The following is a 23098-nucleotide window of genomic DNA, read 5'->3' on the forward strand; positions in this document are numbered from 1 at the left end:
AAACCTAGGGTATGGCTAAATGGGGTGTGTAGAAATACAGCTAAACCTAGGGTATGGCTAAATGGGGTGTGTAGAAATACAGCTAAACCTAGGGTATGGCTAAATGGGGTGTGTAGAAATACAGCTAAACCTAGGGTATGGCTAAATGGGGTGTGTAGAAATACAGCTAAACCTAGGGTATGGCTAAATGGGGTGTGTATAAATACAGCTAAACCTAGGGTATGGCTAAATGGGATGTGTAGAAATACAGCTAAACATAGGGTATGGCTAAATGGGGTGTGTAGAAATACAGCTAAACCTAGGGTATGGCTAATTGGGATGTGTAGAAATACAGCTAAACCTAGGGTATGACTAAATGGGATGTGTAGAAATACAGCTAAACCTAGGGTATGGCTAAATGGGGTGTGTATAAATACAGCTAAACCTAGGGTATGGCTAAATGGGGTGTGTAGTAATACAGCTAAACATAGGGTATGGCTAAATGGGGTGTGTAGAAATACAGCTAAACATAGGGTATGGCTAAATGGGGTGTGTAGAAATACAGCTAAACCTAGGGTATGACTAAATGGGATGTGTAGAAATACAGCTAAACCTAGGGTATGGCTAAATGGGGTGTGTATAAATACAGCTAAACCTAGGGTATGGCTAAATGGGGTGTGTATAAATACAGCTAAACCTAGGGTATGGCTAAATGGGGTGTGTATAAATACAGCTAAACCTAGGGTATGGCTAAATGGGGTGTGTATAAATACAGCTAAACCTAGGGTATGGCTAAATGGGGTGTGTAGAAATCCCCCCACCTGATAATTTACTGTACTTAAAAACTCTAAAATACTATTTGGAGAACAGCAAAAACTAACATAAATGAATGCCCCCAGACATTAATTATCACTTCAATATTAGGTTAATATTAGGTTTAAAGGTCTGTGGAATGGATGTACAACGTACCACTCAACCTCATCATACAGAGGCTACATTGACTCATTTAGTCTACTGGTGGAACAGTACAATGAAATAGAAGCATAATACACACTTCATCGCTGACTTCAAATACCCACATCGATGTGAAAGTAACCGGAGCATAAAACAGCTGACTGGGAATGTAAACTATGCCAGATAAAATAATTTTTTATATAACCTTTATGTAACTAAGCAAATCAGTTAAGAACAAATTCATATTTACAACGACGGCCTACCCCGGCCTAACCCAGACGACGCTGGGACAATTGTGCGCCGCCCTACGGGACTCCCAATCACGGCCGGATGTGATGCAGCCTGGATTCAGACAAACCAGGCCAGATAAATCCTACACATGCATGTAAATAAAATACTGTAACGACCCTGGGTTTATAAGCGCGGAAATCGACTCTGCCGCTTGAGCATGCTTTTGCGGCACAGTCGATAGCGCGCCGGACCTCAGGCTAGGAGGTCGAGGGTTCGAGACCTGCTCCCTGCTGTTTCATTACATTGGTGTCAGAAGTGATCGGACCTTGCATCCATGACAGTGCGTGTGCTTGGCCGGTGAGCGCGTTCCTGTAAGACGTAGAGTCGCGAGGACGCGCTCTTTGAAAGGAGGGAGTAGTGTAACGACCCTGGGTTTATAAGCGCGGAAATCGACTCTGCCGCTTGAGCATGCTTTTGCGGCACAGTCGATAGCGCGCCGGACCTCGGGCTAGGAGGTCGAGGGTTCGAGACCTGCTCCCTGCTGTTTCATTACAATACATTAAAGGAATTTCTTAGGCCTTCAATCAACAAGGACGCATAACGACAAACTGACTCAACCAAAGAATGAAGAAAATCATGAAATACAAGATGAAAATATTCATCACTCATTCCTTTACTTGACAGTGTTAAATAATACTTGTATGTGAGAACAATACTTTTTGTAAACAAATGTTTAATTTTGGCTTTATAATAAGGTTGGTAGCAAGATGGAAAATCGTTGAGGAAATCTGTTGCAGCTCAAGTCGACTACAAAATCCACAATGCAATGCTCTCTGTATGGGCTGGCTGGTAGCTAAACGTATCTACACACAATAATACCAAAGACAATATCAGCATGTGAAGTAGCTAACTAGCTGTTAAATCACCTAAACAAACTGCACTATCAATTTAGGAGTCTCCAATCTCACCATATTCAACCTGCAGATCGATGTGTCTCACAGAGTGGAATCTAACATTCGCAACTTCAGAAATACTTTTGAGGAGATGGGAAACGGTCCCCTTGCTACTTCAATAGGCGGCGCGGTGCATTCTGGGTGATTCTGGGACAAGGAGAGCGCTCTTTCAAGGTTTGAATGGGAGTCTATTGGGCTCTAGATTAAAAACCCAACATTAGCATGAATTTTGTCAAAAAGAAATACAACATTACTGATATTTTCGGAGATGTGAGATAATTAACTTGCTATCTGTAGTATCGTATAGCTTTGGAATCGTGACAGTACGTACTTTTGATGAAAATAGGCAGTTTCTCGACATGAAGTACACTGACTTTGAGAAGATATTACGTGACGATTGGTTTAGCAACCGCGTGACGCAGCATGTGAACGTGATTGGTCGACAGTCTGCTGGGTGGGGTGTTATACAGGCACGCAGATCTATAGAAATGGGAGGATCATTTGTACATTGAAAAGCGTTGCCGACCCCCTGCTATAATGTATATGAAGTCACCCTTGTGGAGCGGTTCCTATTGTGTACTATGACAGTGTCATTGTCTCATGTGCTTCCCAACACAATTGTTGCTCTGCATTCAGACATGTTCCTTATGATGGGTGCACCCAGTTCATTTTGTATTTGCCTGTCTGCATTATTCACCAGGGAAAGGAAACATTCTGTGAATACTGAAGCATTGCATCAACAAGGTGGCTCTGATAATATTGAAACATTGTATAAATGAACAAGGCGGCTCGGAGAAACTGAAACATTTAGTATCAACAAGACAACTCTGAGAATATTCATATTGCAACATAGTAGTCAACACGGAGGCAGCAGGGCCAGTTTGTCTGTCTGATATTATTGTGTTGCCTACGCAGCATCTGGGTGCTCATTATATACTAAAAACAGCCCTACATCCACACTATAGATAAATAACTTAGCAATATTTAATGACCTCATGCAGCAATATTGATCTGTTCATCTTTTAATTCAGGAAGATGGACAAGCAAAACTGATGGAGTGAGAGGTGGAAATGCATTATACCAGAGGTAGGTAGACTACAGGTAGGGATTAGGATGCAGACAGAGTAACACTGATGGAGTGAGAGGTGGAAATGCATTATACCAGAGGTAGGTAGACGACAGGTAGGGATTAGGATGCTGACAGAGTAACACTGATGGAGTGAGAGGTGGAAATGCATTATACCAGAGGTAGGTAGACTACAGGTAGGGATTAGGATGCAGACAGAGCAACACTGATGGAGTGAGAGGTGGAAATGCATTATACCAGAGGTAGGTAGACTACAGGTAGGGATTAGGATGCAGACAGAGCAACACTGATGGAGTGAGAGGTGGAAATGCATTATACCAGAGGTAGGTAGACTACAGGTAGGGATTAGGATGCAGACAGAGCAACACTGATGGAGTGAGAGGTGGAAATGCATTATACCAGAGGTAGGTAGACTACAGGTAGGGATTAGGATGCAGACAGAGGATGATGATGTAGACCTATAGGTAAGAAGTTAATGTTGGGCTCGCTACAGAAGGCTATATCAAACCTCTGATACAGTACTGGACTACTAGTGGGTGTGGCGTACAGCAGGTCAGCCACCAGGGGGAGACTCGTCGAGGCCTGGTGACAGACAGAGTATACATCACGAGCCGATGGCTCCATCTGCTGGACGTGCCAGGTCTCGACGGGCTCTCCGGCCAGGACTAATTGTGGCTGACTGGGAGTTGGTGAGTAATCAGGGGCTGGTTGCTCACCAGCTGTGCAAGGCCCATAAAGCTGCCAGAAGGGCAGCACACAGAGAGAGTGGGGGAGGAAAGGACTCCCGTATAGTTGGGGACGGTTGCAGAGGTATGAGGCGGGAGTTCAGTTTTTGTGCTGGACAGGATACAGCAAGACCCGGAGCGTAGAAGACGGTATCCCGGAGAGGGTCTCATGGGGGAGACCTATCTTTATCTTTTTGATTTATTGAAACCGAGCTAATCCTACTCTGTTCGTGTCTGATCTGGGTAAACCTCTTGACCAAAGCCCCTGGTCTACCACAGGGGGGAAATGGTTTTCCAAAAAGTAAAAAAATCTAATTACATTCATGTATTTGTCTCGGGGCGCCGCAGCACCCTCATAATGCCTACTTCCCTCGGCTATGCTCTGTCCCCTCCCCTCCTATCTCTCTCCTCTGCCCTCCCCACCCCCTACTTCCCTCAGCTATGCTCTGTCCCCTCCCCTCCTATCTCTCTCCTCTGCCCTCCCCACCCCTACTTCCCTCGGCTATGCTCTGTCCCCTCCCCTCCTATCTCTCTCCTCTGCCCTCCCCACCCCCTACTTCCCTCAGCTATGCTCTGTCCCCTCCCCTCCTGTCTCTCCTCTGCCCTCCCCCATCTTCCCTCGGCTATGCTCTGTCCCCTCCCCTCCTATCTCTCTCCTCTGCCCTCCCCACCCCTACTTCCCTCAGCTATGCTCTGTCCCCTCCCCTCCTATGTCTCTCCTCTGCCCTCCCCCATCTTCCCTCGGCTATGCTCTGTCCCCTCCCCTCCTATCTCTCTCCTCTGCCCTCCCCACCCCCTACTCCCCTCAGCTATACTCTGTCCCCTCCCCTCCTATCTCTCTCCTCTGCCCTCCCCACCCTCTACTTCCCTCGGCTATGCTCTGTCCCCTCCCCTCCTATCTCTCTCCTCTGCCCTCCCCACCCTCTACTTCCCTCGGCTATGCTCTGTCCCCTCCCCTCCTATCTTTCTCCTCTGCCCTCCCCACCCTCTACTTCCCTCGGCTATGCTCTGTCCCCTCCCCTTCTCTCTCTCCTCTGCCCTCCCCACCCCCTACTTCCCTCAGCTATGCTCTGTCCCCTTCCCTCCTATCTCTCTCCTCTGCCCTCCCCACCCCCTCCCCACCCCCTACTTCCCTCAGATATGCTCTGTCCCCTCCCCTCCTATCTCTCTCCTCTGCCCTCCCCCATCTTCCCTCGGCTATGCTCTGTCCCCTCCCTTCCTCTCTCTCTCTCCTCTGCCCTCCCCACCCCCTACTTCCCTCAGCTATGCTCTGTCCCCTCCCCTCCTATCTCTCTCCTCTGCCCTCCCCACCCCCTACTTCCCTCAGCTATGCTCTGTCTCCTCCCCTCCTATCTCTCTCCTCTGCCCTCCCCACCTCCTACTTCCCTCAGCTATGCTCTGTCCCCTCCCCTCCTATCTCTCGTTCTCTCTCTCTCTCTTCCTGCCATGTAGCATCAGGCCTGTTGAGCTTGACTCAGGTCACAGACCTCTGGCATCGACACTCCCCCCTTCTCCTTCTCTAACATAAGACCAATATTAAATAGATACATAAAATATACTCTCATTCATTTACATAGAGACAGATACAATCAATCATTGACACACTGAATATACAACAGTCAGATGCATGACACCATCACATCTTAACTGACATTAGTGTCTGTCCCCAGATGGACAGTTAGGCTCCAGTAAAGTACATTTACAGGTGATCACATCATTGTCCTGCTTTGAGACACATTTTTACTGTCTGCTTCCAGTTGCATGTTATTTTACTAGCCCTGCAAATGGTAATATATCTTACAATATCAAAACATATCTCAGTAACTGTCACAAGTGTCTATCAACATAACAGCCTCCTACCTGTGCTCCACAACAGGGTCATCAGTATCACTACAGGTATCATTTCTGCCTCTAACTGGGGTTACTGTCATGAAGAGTGGACTGAAGAGTGGAACATACTGCTTGGCTATATGACTTCTATGTCATAAGTTCGTTAGGTCTTTGATGTGAGATAAACTTCTTAGCAACTTATCTTGGATCAGTGGTTGAACACACTACAGCAAACTGAAAAACTCCACAGGAAACTGCTGACAGAGCAGCAACGTTTCACATAGTGTGTCCTATAATATCACCTCTAACTTTCTACTGCTTGAGTTCACCTCTTATAGAATATTGGCTTAATGTTCCAGCACCTCAATATAAACAGTACCAGCACCCAAAATGAGTACTGATGAGGTCTCATGTTAGAGCAGGAGAAGGGGGGATGTGGTGTAGAAGCTAGAGGTCTGTTACCCAAGTCAACTCAACAGGCCTGATGCTATATGTCAGGGTCAGGCTGGACTGGGCCAAGAGAGGAACAGGTTACTGGTTATGATGACATCACTGGTGAGAAGTCAGTCATGAAAAGATATTCATTTGATTTAAATGTTTGTCTCCTTCTACCAACCCAGTCTGTTAGTAAGAACTATCTCTCTCATATCTCTCTCTCTCTCCCTCCTCCCCTATCTCCTCCTCAGTCTGTCAGTGAGTAAGAACTATCTCTCTCTCCTATCTCTCTCTCTCTCCCTCCTCCCCTGTCTCCTCCTCAGTCTGTCAGTGAGTAAGAACTATCTCTCTCATATCTCTCTCTCTCTCCCTCCTCCCCTATCTCCTCCTCAGTCTGTCAGTGAGTAAGAACTATCTCTCTCTCCTATCTCTCTCTCTCTCCCTCCTCCCCTGTCTCCTCCTCAGTCTGTCAGTGAGTAAGAACTATCTCTCTCCCCTATCTCTCTCTCTCTCCCTCCTCCCCTGTCTCCTCCTCAGTCTGTCAGTGAGTAAGAACTATCTCTCTCTCCTATCTCTCTCTCTCTCCCTCCTCCCCTGTCTCCTCCTCAGTCTGTCAGTGAGTAAGAACTATCTCTCTCCTATCTCTCTCTCTCTCCCTCCTCCCCTGTCTCCTCCTCAGTCTGTCACTTAGTAAGAACTATCTCTCTCTCTCCCCCCTCTCTCTCTCTCTCCCTCCTCCCCTGTCTCCTCCTCAGTCTGTCAGTGAGTAAGAACTATCTCTCTCCTACCTCTCTCTCTCTCTCTCTCTCTCCTCCCCTGTCTCCTCCTCAGTCTGTCAGTGAGTAAGAACTATCTCTCTCTCCCCTCTCTCTCTCTCTCCCTCCTCCCCTGTCTCCTCCTCAGTCTGTCAGTTAGTAAGAACTATCTCTCTCTCTCTCCCCTCTCTCTCTCTCTCCCTCCTCCCCTGTCTCCTCCTCAGTCTCAGTGAGTAAGAACTATCTCTCTCCTATCTCTCTCTCTCTCCCTCCTCCCCTGTCTCCTCTTCAGCCTGTCAGTTAGTAAGAACTATCTCTCTCTCCCCTCTCTCTCTCTCTCCTTCCTCCCCTGTCTCCTCTTCAGCCTGTCAGTTAGTAAGAACTATCTCTCTCTCCCCCTCTCTCTCTCTCCTTCCTCCCCTGTCTCCTCTTCAGCCTGTCAGTTAGTAAGAACTATCTCTCTCTCCCCTCTCTCTCTCTCTCCTTCCTCCCCTGTCTCCTCTTCAGCCTGTCAGTTAGTAAGAACTATCTCTCTCTCCCCTCTCTCTCTCTCTCCTTCCTCCCCTGTCTCCTCTTCAGCCTGTCAGTTAGTAAGAACTATCTCTCTCTCCCCTCTCTCTCTCTCTCCTTCCTCCCCTGTCTCCTCTTCAGCCTGTCAGTTAGTAAAAACTATTTATCTCTCTCCCCTCTCTCTCTCTCTCCTTCCTCCCCTGTCTCCTCTTCAGCCTGTCAGTTAGTAAGAACTATCTCTCTCTCCCCTCTCTCCTTCCTCCCCTGTCTCCTCTTCAGCCTGTCAGTTAGTAAAAACTATTTATCTCTCTCCCCTCTCTCTCTCTCTCCCTCCTCCCCTGTCTCCTCCTCAGTCTGTCAGTGAGTAAGAACTATATGTGTGTGTGTGTGTGTGTGTGTGTGTGTGTGTGTGTGTGTGTGTGTGTGTGTGTGTGTGTGTGTGTGTGTGTGTGTGTGTGTGTGTGTGTGTAAGTAGAAAACACATGTTGACTCACCCTACCTGTAGAGAAACACCAATGCCATCCTCCTCTTTCATGTATCCTACACGTCTATGACTGTCATACAGGACACCAATGCTATGGGTGACAATATAATAAACCTACACAGTATCTAGAACTACACAATTATTAAATATTTACTGACTAGGAAATATAATAAACCTACACAGTGTCTAGAACTACACAACTATAAAATCTCAAAGTGAATTTAAATGCTGTTTGGCCCTAAACAGACAGTACATGACTATCTGACCACTGTGACTGATAGAAACCAGAGAAAAAAATGGACAATGTAGAGACAATGTGAGCATTGTGGGCCCTAGTGGAGCAGGCTGGCTGAGAGGGCCCTAGTGGAGCAGGCTGGCTGAGAGGGTCCTAGTGGAGCAGGCTGGCTGAGAGGGCCCTAGTGGAGTAGGCTGGCTGAGAGGGCCCTAGTGGAGCCGGCTGGCTGAGAGGGTCCTAGTGGAGCAGGCTGGCTGAGAGGGCCCTAGTGGAGCAGGCTGGCTGAGAGGGCCCTAGTGGAGCAGGCTGGCTGAGAGGGCCCTAGTGGAGCAGGCTGGCTGAGAGGGCCCTAGTGGAGCAGGCTGGCTGAGAGGGCCCTAGTGGAGCCGGCTGGCTGAGAGGGCCCTAGTGGAGCCGGCTGGCTGAGAGGGCCCTTGTGGAGCCGGCTGGCTGAGAGGTTCCTAGTGGAGCCGGCTGGCTGAGAGGGCCCTAGTGGAGCCGGCTGGCCGAGAGGGCCCTAGTGGAGCAGGCTGGCTGAGAGGGCCCAAGTGGAGCCGGCTGGCTGAGAGGGCCCTAGTGGAGCCGGCTGGCTGAGAGGTTCCTAGTGGAGCAGGCTGGCTGAGAGGGCCCAAGTGGAGCCGGCTGGCTGAAAGGGACCTAGTGGAGCAGGCTGGCTGAGAGGGCCCGAGTGGAGCAGGCTGGCTGAGTGGGCCCTAGTGGAGCAGGCTGGCTGAGAGGGCCCTAGTGGAGCAGGCTGGCTGAGAGGGCCCTAGTGGAGCAGGCTGGCTGAAAGGGACCTAGTGGAGCAGGCTGGCTGAGAGGGCCCGAGTGGATTAGGCTGGCTGAGAGGGCCCTAGTGGAGAAGGCTGGCTGAGAGGGCCCTAGTGGAGCAGGCTGGCTGAGAGGGCCCTAGTGGAGCAGGCTGGCTGAGAGGGCCCAAGTGGAGCCGGCTGGCTGAGAGGTTCCTAGTGGAGCCGGCTGGCTGAGAGGGCCCTAGTGGAGCAGGCTGGCTGAGACAGCCCTAGTGGAGCAGGCTGGCTGAGAGGGCCCTAGTGGAGCAGGCTGGCTGAGAGGGCCCTAGTGGAGCAGGCTGGCTGAGACGGCCCTAGTGGAGCAGGCTGGCTGAGACGGCCCTAGTGGAGCAGGCTGGCTGAGAGGGCCCTAGTGGAGCAGGCTGGCTGAGACGGCCCTAGTGGAGCAGGCTGGCTGAGAGGGCCCTAGTGGAGCAGGCTGGCTGAGAGGGCCCTAGTGGAGCAGGCTGGCTGAGAGGGCCCTAGTGGAGCAGGCTGGCTGAGAGGGCCCTAGTGGAGCAGGCTGGCTGAGAGGGCCCTAGTGGAGCCGGCTGGCTGAGAGGGCCCTAGTGGAGCAGGCTGGCTGAGAGGGCCCTAGTGGAGCAGGCTGGCTGAGAGGGCCCTAGTGGAGCAGGCTGGCTGAGAGGGCCCTAGTGGAGCAGGCTGGCTGAGAGGGCCCTAGTGGAGCAGGCTGGCTGAGAGGGCCCTAGTGGAGCAGGCTGGCTGAGAGGGCCCTAGTGGAGCAGGCTGGCTGAGAGGGCCCTAGTGGAGCCCTTCCCTTACTCTTTCTCTCTTCTCCACAAATCTCTCTCCCCTCCCCCCTCTCTTCCCTCCCCTCTCTCTTCCCTCCCCTTCTCTCTCTTTCTCTCTCCTCCACAATTCTCTCTCTCCCCTCTCCTTTTCTCTCCCTTACCCTCCTCCCTCCTCTACCTCCTCTCTCCCCTACCCTCCTCTGTCCCCTCCCGTCCTCTGCTCTCCCCACCCTTCCTCTCTCCTCCCTCTCGTTCTGCTCATCTCTCCCTCTCTCTCTCTCTCTCGTTCTCTCTCTCTTCTTGACATATAGTGTTGAACCTGTTGATCTTGACTCAGCTCATAGACCTCTATCATCTACACCCCTCCCTTCTCCTACTCTAACATAACACCAATATAATATATACTCTCATTCATTTACATAGAGACAGATACAATCAATCATTGACACACTGAATATACAACAGTCAGATGCATGACACCATCACAACTTAACTGACATTAGTGTCTGTCCCCAGATGGACAGTTAGGCTCCAGTAAAGTACATTTACAGGTGATCACATCATTGTCCTGCTTTGAGACACATTTTTACTGTCTGCTTCCAGTTGTATGTTATTTTACTAGTCCTGCAAATGGTAATATATCTTACAATATCAAAACATATCTCAGTAACTGTCACAAGTGTATATCAATATAACAGCCTCCTACCTGTGCTCCACAACAGGATGGTCAGTACCACTGCATATATCATATCTGTCTCTAACTGGGGCTCCGCTGAGCGAAACAAGACTACTGTCATGAAGAGTCGACTGAAGTGTGGAAACTACTGCTAGGCTATATGACTTCTATCTCATTACGTCCTAAATTCAATGATGTGAGATAAACTTCTTAGCATCTTATCTTGGATCAGTGGTTGAACACACTACAGCAAACTGATATGTTAAAAAAACTCCACAGGAAACTGCTGACAGAGCAGCAAAGTTACAAATAGTGTGTCCTATAATATCGCCTCTAACTTTCTACTGCTTGAGTTCACCTCTTATAGAATATTGGCTTAATGTTCCAGCACCTCAATATAAACAGTACCAGCACCCAAAATGAGTACTGATGAGGTCTCATGTTAGAGCAGGAGAAGGGGGGATGTGGTGTAGAAGCTAGAGGTCTGTTACCCAAGTCAACTCAACAGGCCTGATGCTATATGTCAGGGTCAGGCTGGGCTGGGACAAGAGAGGAACAGGTTACTGGTTATGATGACATCACTGGTGAGAAGTCAGTGAATAAAAGATGAAGGGGAGAGGAAGGAGGAGAGGGAGGAGAGGGAGGAGAGGGGGAGAAAAGAGAAGAGAGAGAAGAGGAGGATGGGAGAAAGGGAGAGGAGAGGGAGGAGAGGTGGAGAAAAGAGGAGAGAGAGAAGAGGAGGATGGGAGAGGAGAGGAGAGGAGAGGAGGATGGGAGAAAGGGAGAGGAGGTACTGTTTGTCTCCCACCGTTCCACTCAGAGGACTCTACCTTCTGTTATCAAGTGGGGCGTTTCCACTATATTTAGTTTACCAGTCATTTCAGTGAAGGGAACAAGTGCACACTTTAGGAGAAAGGAGAGATAATTGGTGCAATGCTTCTTTCTAGTCTACAGTCCTGCGTCTGTGACACCAGATTATCACCTAGTGGCCATAAGAGGAACTGTCCTGTCAGTGTGTTTTTACTGCTGGCTCAAAACAACACATGACCTGCATACATGATATGATTCATGTGTGAGTACTAAAAGCATATGAATATAGTATATTATAGTATATTTATTATATATGTGGGTCTGATAAGTAAACACTCTTAATGTTTGCTGTTTTATCACTCAGAAGAACATTGGACACTATGTAACCAAACACATGTGAAACCTCATGATATGAGTGATAAGAAGTGTTTAAAAAGGTGAGTTCTGAACCCTGTAGACTACTGCACTACTTCTGAAGAAGACCAGAGTCATTTCAGAATGAAGACTGCTATAGTTCTGACGCTGTTGCTGTTCTGTCTGTCTGGGGCCTGGACTCAGGGAGAGAGTGGAGGGGTGACTAGTAGTTCTGTCTGTCTGTCTGTCTGGGGCCTGGACTCAGGGAGAGAGTGGAGGGGTGACTAGTAGTTCTGTCTGTCTGTCTGTCTGTCTGTCTGTCTGTCTGTCTGTCTGTCTGTCTGTCTGTCTGTCTGTCTGTCTGTCTGTCTGTCTGTCTGTCTGTCTGTCTGTCTGTCTGCCTGTCTGTCTGTCTGTCTGCCTGCCTGTCTGTCTGTCTGTCTGCCTGCCTGTCTGTCTGTCTGTCTGCAGTATATACACTAAATCACCAAAAGTATGTGGACACCTGCTCGTCAAACATCTCATTCCAAAATCATGGGCATTAATATGGAGTTGGTCCCCCTTTGCTGCTATAACAGCCTCCACTCTTCTGGGAAGGCTTTCCACTAGATGTTGAAACATTGCTGCGGGGACTTGCTTCCATTCAGCCACAAGAGCATTAGTGAGGTCGGGCACTGATGTTGGGCGATTAGGCCTGGCTCACAGTCTGCGTTCCAATTCATCCCAAAGGCGTTCGACGTTGTTGAGGTAAGGGATTTGTGAAATTCTTCCACACCAATCTCGACTAACCATTCATGTCTCGCTTTGCGTACAGGGGCATTGTCATGCTGAAACAGGAAAGGGCCTTCCCCAAACTGTTGCCACAAAGTTGGAAGCCCAGATTCCTCTAGAATGTCATTCTATGCTGTAGCATTGAGATTTCCCTTCACTGGAACTAAGGGGCCTAGCCCGAACCATGAAAAACAACCCCAGACCATTATTCCTCCTCCACCAAACTTTACAGTTGGCACAATGCATTGGGGCAGGTAGCATTCTCCTGGCATCCGCCAAACCCAGATTAGTCCGTCAGATTGCTAGAAGGTGAAGCATGATTCCTCACTCCAGAGAATACGTTTCCACTGCTCCAGAGTCCAATGGCATCTAGCTTTACACCACTTAAGCCGACACTTGGCATTGCACATGGTGATCTTAGGCTTGTATGCAGCTGCTCGGCCCTGGAAACCCATTTCATGAAGCTCCTGACAAACAGTTTCTGGCGCTGATGTTGCTTCCAGAGGCAGTTTGGAACTTGTTAGTGAGTGTTGCAACCAAGTACAGATGATTTTTACACGTTACACGCTTCAGCACTCGGCGGTCCCGTTCTGTGAGCTTGTGTGGCCCACTACTTCTTGGCTGAGCCGTTGTTGGTCCTAGATGTTTCCACTTCTCAGTAACAGCACTTACAGTTGACCGGGGAAGCTCTAGCAGGTCAGAAACTTGACAAACTGACTTGTTGGAAAGGTGCCATCCTATGACGGTGCCACGTTGAAAGTTACGGAGATCTTCAGTAAAGCCATTCTACTGCCACTTGTTTGGTTACTACATGATTCCATATGTGTTATTTCATAGTTTCAATGTCTCCACTATTATTCTACAATATAGACAATAGTTAAAACTGATCCTAGATCTGTACAATGTAGACAATAGTTAAAATAAAGAAAAAACATTGAATTTGTAGGTGTGTCCAAACAATTGACCGGTACTGTATATGCATTGTGGAGGTGAACTGGTCCTAGATCTGTGCAAAGGCATAACATCTACAGCAGGAACAACTGTCTGTATTAGAGAACATATAAAACGAACTGATCCTAGATCTGTGCAAATGCATAACATCTACAGCAGGAACAACTGTCTGTGTTAGAGAACATATAAAACGAACTGATCCTAGATCTGTACAAATGCATAACATCTACAGCAGGAACAACTGTCTGTGTTAGAGAACATATAAAACGAACTGATCCTAGATCTGTACAAAGGCATAACATCTACAGCAGGAACAACTGTCTGTGTTAAAAGGCCCAGCTGGATTTAAAATGACATATTTGAATGTCAAATGATTTGTTTGTCAGTACAAGACAGGGTCTGTGGAGGCTTGGGCTATTAGTGATAGATTTTTGGAGGGACCCTTGTCCCTACAGCCAATCAGTGAGCAGCTTCCCTTCCCCTACATCTCAGGCAGTTCTGTTACTCACAACACCCCCCTGCTTCCCTCAACAATGGAACAGCTTCCCTTCCCCTACATCTCAGGCAGTTCTGTTACTCACAACACTCCCCCTGCTTTCCTCAACAATGGAACAGCTTCCCGTCCCCTACATCTCAGGCAGTTCTGTTACTCACAACCCTCCCCCTGCTTTCCTCAACAATGGAACAGCTTCCCTTCCCCTACATCTCAGGCAGTTCTGTTACTCACAACACTCCCCCTGCTTTCCTCAACAATGGAACAGCTTCCCTTCCCCTACATCTCAGGCAGTTCTGTTACTCACAACACCCCCCCTGCTTTCCTAAACAATGGAACAGCCCACTGAGCTAAAGCCTTGCCATTACAAATATGTTTTAAAGGAGCGGGACATTTTTTACAATGAGGAAATAATATGTCATGTTTTACACGTACCTCAGCCATCATTGTGAATGGTGTCTTATGCAGTGACAAAATTAGATTTGCTGATGCAGTAAATCTAATACTTAGGTGTTTTTAGGCCTGAAAGGTCTGCGGTGATTCCAGCCATGCTGGCAGGGTCTGAATCAAACCCAATGACCACCTGGCACACTGACAGGGTCTGAATCAAACCCCATGTCTACCTGGCACACTGACAGGGTCTGAATCAAACCCAATGTCCACCTGGCACACTGACAGGGTCTGAATCAAACCCAATGTCTACCTGGCACACTGACAGGGTCTGAATCAAACCCAATGACCACCTGGCACACTGGCAGGGAATGTCCACCTGGCACACTGACAGGGTCTGAATCAAACCCAATGTCCACCTGGCACACTGACAGGGTCTGAATCAAACCCAATGTCCACCTGGCACACTGACAGGGTCTGAATCAAACCCAATGTCCACCTGGCACACTGACAGGGTCTGAATCAAACCCAATGTCTACCTGGCACACTGACAGGGTCTGAATCAAACCCAATGACCACCTGGCAAACTGACAGGGTCTGAATGTTAAGGGGAGGGAAGATTGGTCAAGAGGGTGATGATTATTGTTGTTCTACTGCCTGATTGTTAAAAAAGCTTTGTTAAAGAACAAGAAGGCCCGCACACTGTTTACAAAAGCTTTGTTTAATCAGCACAACAGTTTTCAGCTGTGCTATCATTATTGCAAAAGGGTTTTCTAATGATCAATTAGCATTTTAAAATGACAAACTTGGATTAGCTAACACAACATGCCATTGTAACACAGGAGTGATGGTTGCTGATAATGGGCCTCTGTACGTCTATGTAGATATTCCATAAAACAATCAGCCGTTTCCAGCTGCAATAGTCATTTACAACATTAACAATGTCTACACTGTATTTCTGATCATTTTGATGTTATTTTAATGGACAACATTTTTTGATTTTCTTTCAAAAACAAGGACATTTCTAAGTGACCCCAAACTTTTGAACGGTAGTGTACATCTACATGATGTATTGTTACACCATGTAGGAGCAGTATAGACCTAGTCTGTTCATTATATACATCTACATGATGTATTGTTACACCATGTAGGAGCAGTATAGACCTAGTCTGTTCATTATATACATCTACATGATGTATTGTTACAACATGTAGGAACAGTATAGACCTAGTCTGTTCATTATATACATCTACATGATGTATTGTTACACCATGTAGGAGCAGTATAGACCTAGTCTGTTCATTATATACATCTACATGATGTATTGTTACACCATGTAGGAGCAGTATAGACCTAGTCTGTTCATTATATACATCTACATGATGTATTGTTACACCATGTAGGAGCAGTATAGACTGACAGTAGCTGGCTACTTATTTAGATTTAGTTTGACTTAATGAACTGCCTTAAATGTGCTGTAGTAAAATAAAATGTATTCGCACTAATCAATCAACACATTCCTGTCTTTGTATGTCTCAATATAATAGTATTATTTAATGAAATCCATTTAAAATAATATTTTCCTCAACTGCGTTTCCCACTCCAGTCAGCAGACGGCGATTTGCGTCGTTCAGGCGATGCTGCTATCGTGACGTATAATCTAGTGGACGGTTCTTCAAAAACAACAAGTCAACCACCTCGGTAGCTTGCTAGCCAACGTAGCCGAAAGATTCAAGCTGTTTTTACGCTTTCGGTGTATATTAGCTGCTGTGTTTTAGACACACTTCTATCGTATCTACTTGTTAACCTATTTAATTTAATATGACGTTATTTTTTATTAGTCAGATATAGTAGCTGGCTGGTTAAATTAGCACTAGCTTAGTCGCTAATGATAGCTAGCTAGCTAATATCCCCGAACATGAGCTCACTAAGCTTCTCTCCTCCTGCTAAAGAAGAGGTCTGCTGGACGGAGAAAGAAGCTCTGGGGCTGAACATTGTAGTGAAAGAGGAGGAGGAAGAGGAGGATGTCACGGTTAAAAAATAAATTGAGGGCGAGGCTGTTACAGTGAAAGAAGAGGAAGACGCGTTCACAGTGAAAGGAGGATGAGAAAGAGGATGCCGTTTTTGACGTGAAGAAGGAAGGGGAGATTTCTGTCACATTGAAAGATGAAGAGGTGGAGATAGGAGATCTGATTTACATCAGTAAGTACCGCTTTAAATTGGGTTTTCACTTTGGATATTCTGAGTTGGCTCGTCAATACCTCATCAAGGGAGGGCCCTGGGATGATGACTGATATGTCTAGAATCAGACGACGTAGAGAGCAAGCTACCCCTTGTTTTCTCCGTTCCGTTTTCAAAAAGTGACTTAACATATATATTTGAGAAGGGTCTATCTGGGGGCCACGGCATGTAGTGATTTTAATGTAGTTATGATTTACTAAACACAGTGCCCCCCAATAGTGCCATGCGAGAGTTGGGTTGGCTACACCAACGATTATGGATATACTGACAATAAGTCTCTGCCCTAACAAGCCGAGTCGTTGTCCACAAAGCGGCACTGTGGGTTGTCTAGCTCCCGCCTATCCTTTCTTTGGATTGGTGGATCTTATTATTATTGTTATCTATTGTTTATATTCTATGAGGGTTGTTGTCGTCAACCGCCTGTATTCAATGGAGAGAGATGCTAAGCTACTAGCATGAATATGCATAGCGATCTGGAGACAACTCCTATAGTGTTTTTTTATCAAAGTTGTCGGTATGTCACGTGTCCACATAACAATTGAAGAATTACGACACTTCTGTTAGATCAAGTAAACCTCATGTAGCAAATAAGCCATTCATTTTGTTGTTGACCAAATTCAACACTTTCCACATTGGGTTGATAATTGTTTCCACTAGAGAGACAACCAATTGGGTACAACCTACTGTAACCTACTGACATGACCTAGAGAGAAAACCAATTGGGTACAACCTACTGTAACCTACTGACACGACCTAGAGAGAAAACCAATTGGGTACAACCTACTGTAACCTACTGACATGACCTAGAGAGAGAACCAATTGGGTACAACCTACTGTAATTGCATGAGAAAATAATGGTACCAGTCAAAAGTCTCCATGACTCTGCCGTTGTGCTGTAGAATTTGTGAATTTTGTCGCTTGTATAATAAGGGACTATCATTTGTCCCAACATGACAGGCCACAGACTTTGATAAAGACTTCCAAAAGTTTTTCCACAGTTTGAGATCGACTGAGTTTTTTTAATGGGGTTTCTCCCTGTGCACCTGCCAATGTAAATCCATTGAACGAGACAAGTTACCAGACAGGACATATTGCTGATGCTCTTCCTATTGATAACCCGAATGACAATTAACTTGTTGGTGGTGGTCGTGGAGTCAGATGTGAAGGAGGAGGTTGATCATCAGGAGTCAGATGTGGAGGAGGAGGTTGATCATCAGGAGTCAGATGTGAAGGAGGAGGTTGATCATCAGGAGTCAGATGTGAAGGAGGAGGTTGATCATCAGGAGTCAGATGTGAAGGAGGAGGTTGATGGCCACATCAGTGAATTGTACTTTTTGGAGAAATGTCCTCTGGTCTGATGAAACAAATATAGAACTGTTTGGCCATAATGACCATCGTTATGTTTGGAAGAAAAAGGGAGAGGCTTGCAAGCCAAAGCTCACCATCCCAACTGTGAATCAAGGCGGTGGCAGCATCATGTTGTGGGGGTGTTTTGCTGCAGGAGAGAGTAGTGCACATCACAAAATAGATGGCATCATGAGGTGGGGAAATTCCGTGGATATATTGAAGCAAAATCTCAAGACATCAGTCAGGAAGTTAAAGCTTGGTCGCAAATGGGTCTTCCAAATGGACAATGACCCCAAGCATACTTCCAAAGTTGTGGCAAAATGGCTTAAGGACAACAAAGTCAAGGTATTGGAGTGGCCCTCACAAAGCCCTGACCTCAATCGTATAGAAAAGTTGTGGGCAGAACTGAAAAAGCGTGTGCGAGCAAGGAGGCCTACAAACCTGACACAGTTACACCAGCTCTGTCAGGAGGAATGGGCCAAAATGCACCCAACTTATTGTGGGAAGCTTGTGGAAGGCTACCCGAAACGTTTGACCCAAGTTAAACAATTTAAGGGCAATGCTACCAAATACTAATTGAGTGTAGGTAAACTTCTGACCCACTGGGAATTTGATGACATAAAAGGTGAAATAAATCATTCTCTCTACTATTATTCTGACATTTCACATTCTTAAAATAAAGTGGTGATCCTAACTGACCTAAGACAGGGAATTTTTATTAGGATTAAATGTCAGGAATTGTGATGAAATTAAATGTATTTGGCTAAGGTGTATGTAAACTTTCGACTTCAACTGTAGGTACCGTTACTGTGTTAAAAACAGAGGCAATCGTGGGACTGATGTGTGGTGTTAAAGGGGAAATCTGAAATTTGTTTCTAAACATTGGAGTAAAAAAATAATGACATCTTTGTTATTGTTTCAACTGCAGATTGGTTGTTTGTTGCGTGGCTTTTTTAAAGGGGCAACCTAGGTTTTAAACGGAAACAAAATGGCAGCCCAGAGACCTGAGCTGTGTTGGAATACTCATACTAACTGTACTATTTGTGACGTACATTGAGTTTGTAGTATGCTTATTGGTCGTAGTATGATATAGTTGGTTTAGCCAAAAGTTCCCTGGTAAGCAAGCATTTCTAAACTTTATTCACTGTTATGGGGTACTATTTTGGTGTGATGTCATTATGGGGTATTGTGATGTCATTATGGGGTATTGTGATGTCATTATGGGGTATTGTGATGTCATTATGGGGTATTGTCTGAAGATAGATCATTTAAAAAAAAATGTCATCCATTTTAGAATAATAGCCAAAGAACATTTTACTGGTTGAGGTCGTTTTTAAATACAAAGTAGTACATTTTCGACAAAAACATAAACATTATATAGGACATTCAAATGAACCTTACAATTATAATCCAAAGTAGTTTGAAATGCACTCATAAGCAACCTGGAAATGGAGGCTATATTTGCTGTCAGCCTATGAGAACTCCCCTGAGTTTTCCCCCACGGTGGTGAATTAGTGAATAGACACAGAGCTTAATGTGAGTTTCCTTGAGTAGCACTCCTGATCTTGCACTGATAGTGTGTTGTCATATTCAGAATACATTGTGGAAAAACTAAAATCTTTGCTCACCTTTTTTGCTCCAGGCAGATATACAACATCCATAACTAGTGATTTCTGCATTATCAGGGAGGTGTTTCTGCAACCAAATTGCATGTGCATCGCCCTTGTCGCAATTTTAGAAAACACAGAAAGGGGCCTATATTGGAGACCAAAAGTCATCTGACACACTGCTTAGGATTTCAAAAACTTTTACTTTTTTCTAGACTAAAATCATTGATGTTACTACTAATGTGAAAAAAAGACTAAATATGACTATTGTTGCTCACTTGACTGTCTTAAGACAATTGTCAAGTAATTTTAACATTCATTACAGACGTCAATTGTTGTACAACATCATGGCTACGCTGTTGGCATCACCTTTTACAGTGGATTTCTGCTGTTGTGGGTCTTTAACCATCTGTCTGACTTGTTGTTCACACAGGAGAGAGACGTGACTATCGTGGATCCTCTGGGGAGCCTCAACAACATCATGATGCTAACAGGAGAGAGACGTGACTATCGTGGATCCTCTGGGGAGCCTCAACAACATCATGATGCTAACAGGAGAGAGACGTGACTATCGTGGATCCTCTGGGGAGCCTCAACAACATCATGATGCTAACAGGAGAGAGATGTGACTATCGTGGATCCTCTGGGGAGCCTCAACAACATCATGAAGCTGACGAGGCAGAGAAGAGTCTCTCCCGATCATATCACCTCAAGAAACACCAGAGGAGACCCACAGGGAAGAAATCTCACTGCTGCTCTGACTGTGGGAAAGGTTGCAAATCTTCATCAGAACTTAAAATACACCAGCGAGTACACACAGGAGAGAAATCTCACCGCTGTTTTGATTGTGGGAAGAGTTACTTAAGATCAGAATCACTAAAAGTACACATGAGAATTCACACTGGAGAGAAACCTTATAGCTGTGATCAATGTGGGAAAAATTTGACTCACTCAAACTGCCTGATAGTACATCTGAGAGCACACACTGGAGAGAAACCTTATAGCTGTGATCAATGTGGGAAGAGTTTTACTCACTCAAGCTGCCTGATAGTACATCTGAGAGCACACACTGGAGAGAAACCTTATAGCTGTGATCAATGTGGGAAGAGTTTTACTCACTCAAGCTGCCTGATAGTACATCTGAGAGCACACACTGGAGAGAAACCTTATAGCTGTGATCAATGTGGGAAGAGATTTGTTTACATCTAGCCATCTGACTATACACCAGAGAACACACACAGGAGAGAAATCTTATAGCTGTAGTCAATGTGGGAAGAGTTTTATTCAGTCAAGCAGCCTGGTATCACACCAGAGAACACACACAGGAGAGAAATCTCATAGCTGTGATCAATGTCACAAGAGATACTCTGATAAAAGATCTCTGATCAAACATCAGAAAATACATACATGAAGTAGTTGTTTCATGATATCAATGAAATGTCACAATGTAGAATATTTGAATGATGTCACAATGTAGAATGTTTTAACATTGTAGTAGGAATACAAAGGATTTGAATTTGTTAAAAGTCCATATTGATACAGAAACACTAAACCATGATTTACATGTATTAAGAACAAGTTGATTGACAAAGTCATAAAAAATTTAATAAACCACATTTTGGCTCTGATAAAAGATATGGCTCTGGGGTCAAAATGATCCATGTCAGAACTATGGTTCAATGTAAATATGTAGTGGGTCTAAAGTTTGTTTTAAATTATCACTCATTAAACACGAATCAATCAACACATGCTTCTCTTTGAATGACTTAATATAATATTACACTTTTATGAAATAAATGAAAATAAACTTTTGGTTCCTCAACTGCGTTGCCCACTCCAGTCAGCAGAAAGAGACACAGCAGAAGTGCGTCTTTTTATATTTGATTTGATTTATATATTTTTTTATTCAAAATGCAGATCTACAATTTACATTGTTACATCATACAAAACAGAACACAGGTATTAACAAGAAAATACTAAAACATACAAAAAATATAAATAATGAACTATTCTAGTGTAGTTGTAATCACTCTGAAAAAATCTATAATGATTCAGGAAGATGTTGTTGTTGTTATTCACTAGGATTAATGTTTTAATAAAATAGTTACATTCAATCAGAAATATGTGTAATTTTGGTATAGAATTTTGGAATTTTTGTTTGTGTATAAAGTATTTGGCAACAAGAATAAAAAAAATGAACAATCATTTCAATGGTCTTGTTATCATTGCAATAGTAACATATTATATCTTTCATGTCAAAAACATGGGTCATGTTCATAATGGTAAATAAGTATTTTTCAAGGTTTTCCCAAAATTCTGACACAAATTTACATTAAAGAACAAGTGGGACAGATTCTCACCTTTTCTTCACAGAAAACACAGATATCATCAACAGCCACACATTTGGATATCATAGAATTACATGGATATACAGTATCTTATGTAACATTTTAAAGTGCACTTCCTTAACTTTGTTTGGTATACAATATTTGTAAGGCCTTAACCAGGCATTTTTCCAGACAATGTCAGGAATAATAAGCATGTTCCAGAAACATTTTCCTCTCGGTGGAAGTTGGTTTTGTGAATGAAGAATTTGTCTTATATATTTATTACAACAAGATTTCTCAAGTAAGCCCACGCCTTCCAATCTGAGTTCTGGATAAACTTTGTGATCATTACCAAAGCTAAGATGAGTTTTCATGAGTGTAGTTAGACCACTGGGAACGGCTTTGATCACAGAAATAAACACTGAAAGGAATTGGAAACTCTTTCAATGTTATAAATTGTTCATATGTAAGAATATTACCTCTGTTGTCAAAAACATCAAGAACAAAGTCATTATTCCTCTCATGCCAGTTGGGGTAGAACAATGACTTATTCCTTACAGTTATGTCTGAATTATTCCACAAAAGAGCTTTATGTGGGGAAAAATTGTGTAGGAAACATATTTTCCAGGCCTTAAAGCTTGTTGGTGAAACCTAGCCAATTTAGCGGGTAATCTTTCAGGAATATAATGACATTTCAGTAAAAATTGAAGAGCTCCCAATTTATGAAACACATTATTTGGAATGAAATACCATATTGAATCAGTGTTGATCAAACATCTTGTCAACCAGTTGATCTAGAAAGTGTTATTTATGTCACAAAGTCCAACACTTCCAGACCTCCTTCAGGTCTTTTATTACAGAGGACTGACTTCTTCAGTTTGTGAGACTTATTTTTCCAGATGAAGTCAAGAAAGGTCTTGTTGATCTCTTTACAAGTAGCAGGATTTACAAACAAAGATGAGGGGTACACAAAACCAGACAGTCCCTCTGCCTTGGACAGAAGTACTCTCCCAAGTATAGAAAGATCTCTTTGTAGACAATTATTAAATATGTTTTTGGTTTTCTTAATTTTAGGAGAGAAATTCATATGTTGTCTGACTGTGGTTTTTTGACAGATGTATTCCTAAATATTTAACACAGTCCTTTACAGGAATATTTTCTATTTCTTTATCATCAGAGTCAAATAAACATAAGATTTCTGTACTACAGAAACACTGCTAATCCAACAATAGTGCTAGGTGCCTGTACTACAGAAACACTGCTAATCCAACAATAGTGCTAGGTGCCTGTACTACAGAAACACTGCTAATCCAACAATAGTGCCAGGTGCCTGTACTACAGAAACACTGCTAATCCAACAATAGTGCTAGGTGCCTGTACTACAGAAACACTGCTAATCCAACAATAGTG

The 23098-nt window shown here is 44.8% G+C and overlaps 1 long non-coding RNA gene across 1 annotated transcript; it reads left to right on the top strand.

The window, feature by feature from the left end:
- The first annotated feature begins 15570 nt into the window (after nucleotides 1–15570).
- On the top strand, nucleotides 15571–21566 carry LOC139577741 (uncharacterized). The gene is made up of 2 exons (XR_011675374.1): nucleotides 15571–16368; nucleotides 19795–21566. It is a non-coding gene; the product is annotated as an uncharacterized lncRNA (long non-coding RNA).
- The last annotated feature ends 1532 nt before the right edge of the window (nucleotides 21567–23098 follow it).

Source organism: Salvelinus alpinus, chromosome 6, assembly GCF_045679555.1.
Source record: "Salvelinus alpinus chromosome 6, SLU_Salpinus.1, whole genome shotgun sequence".
Lineage (NCBI taxonomy): Eukaryota > Metazoa > Chordata > Actinopteri > Salmoniformes > Salmonidae > Salvelinus > Salvelinus alpinus.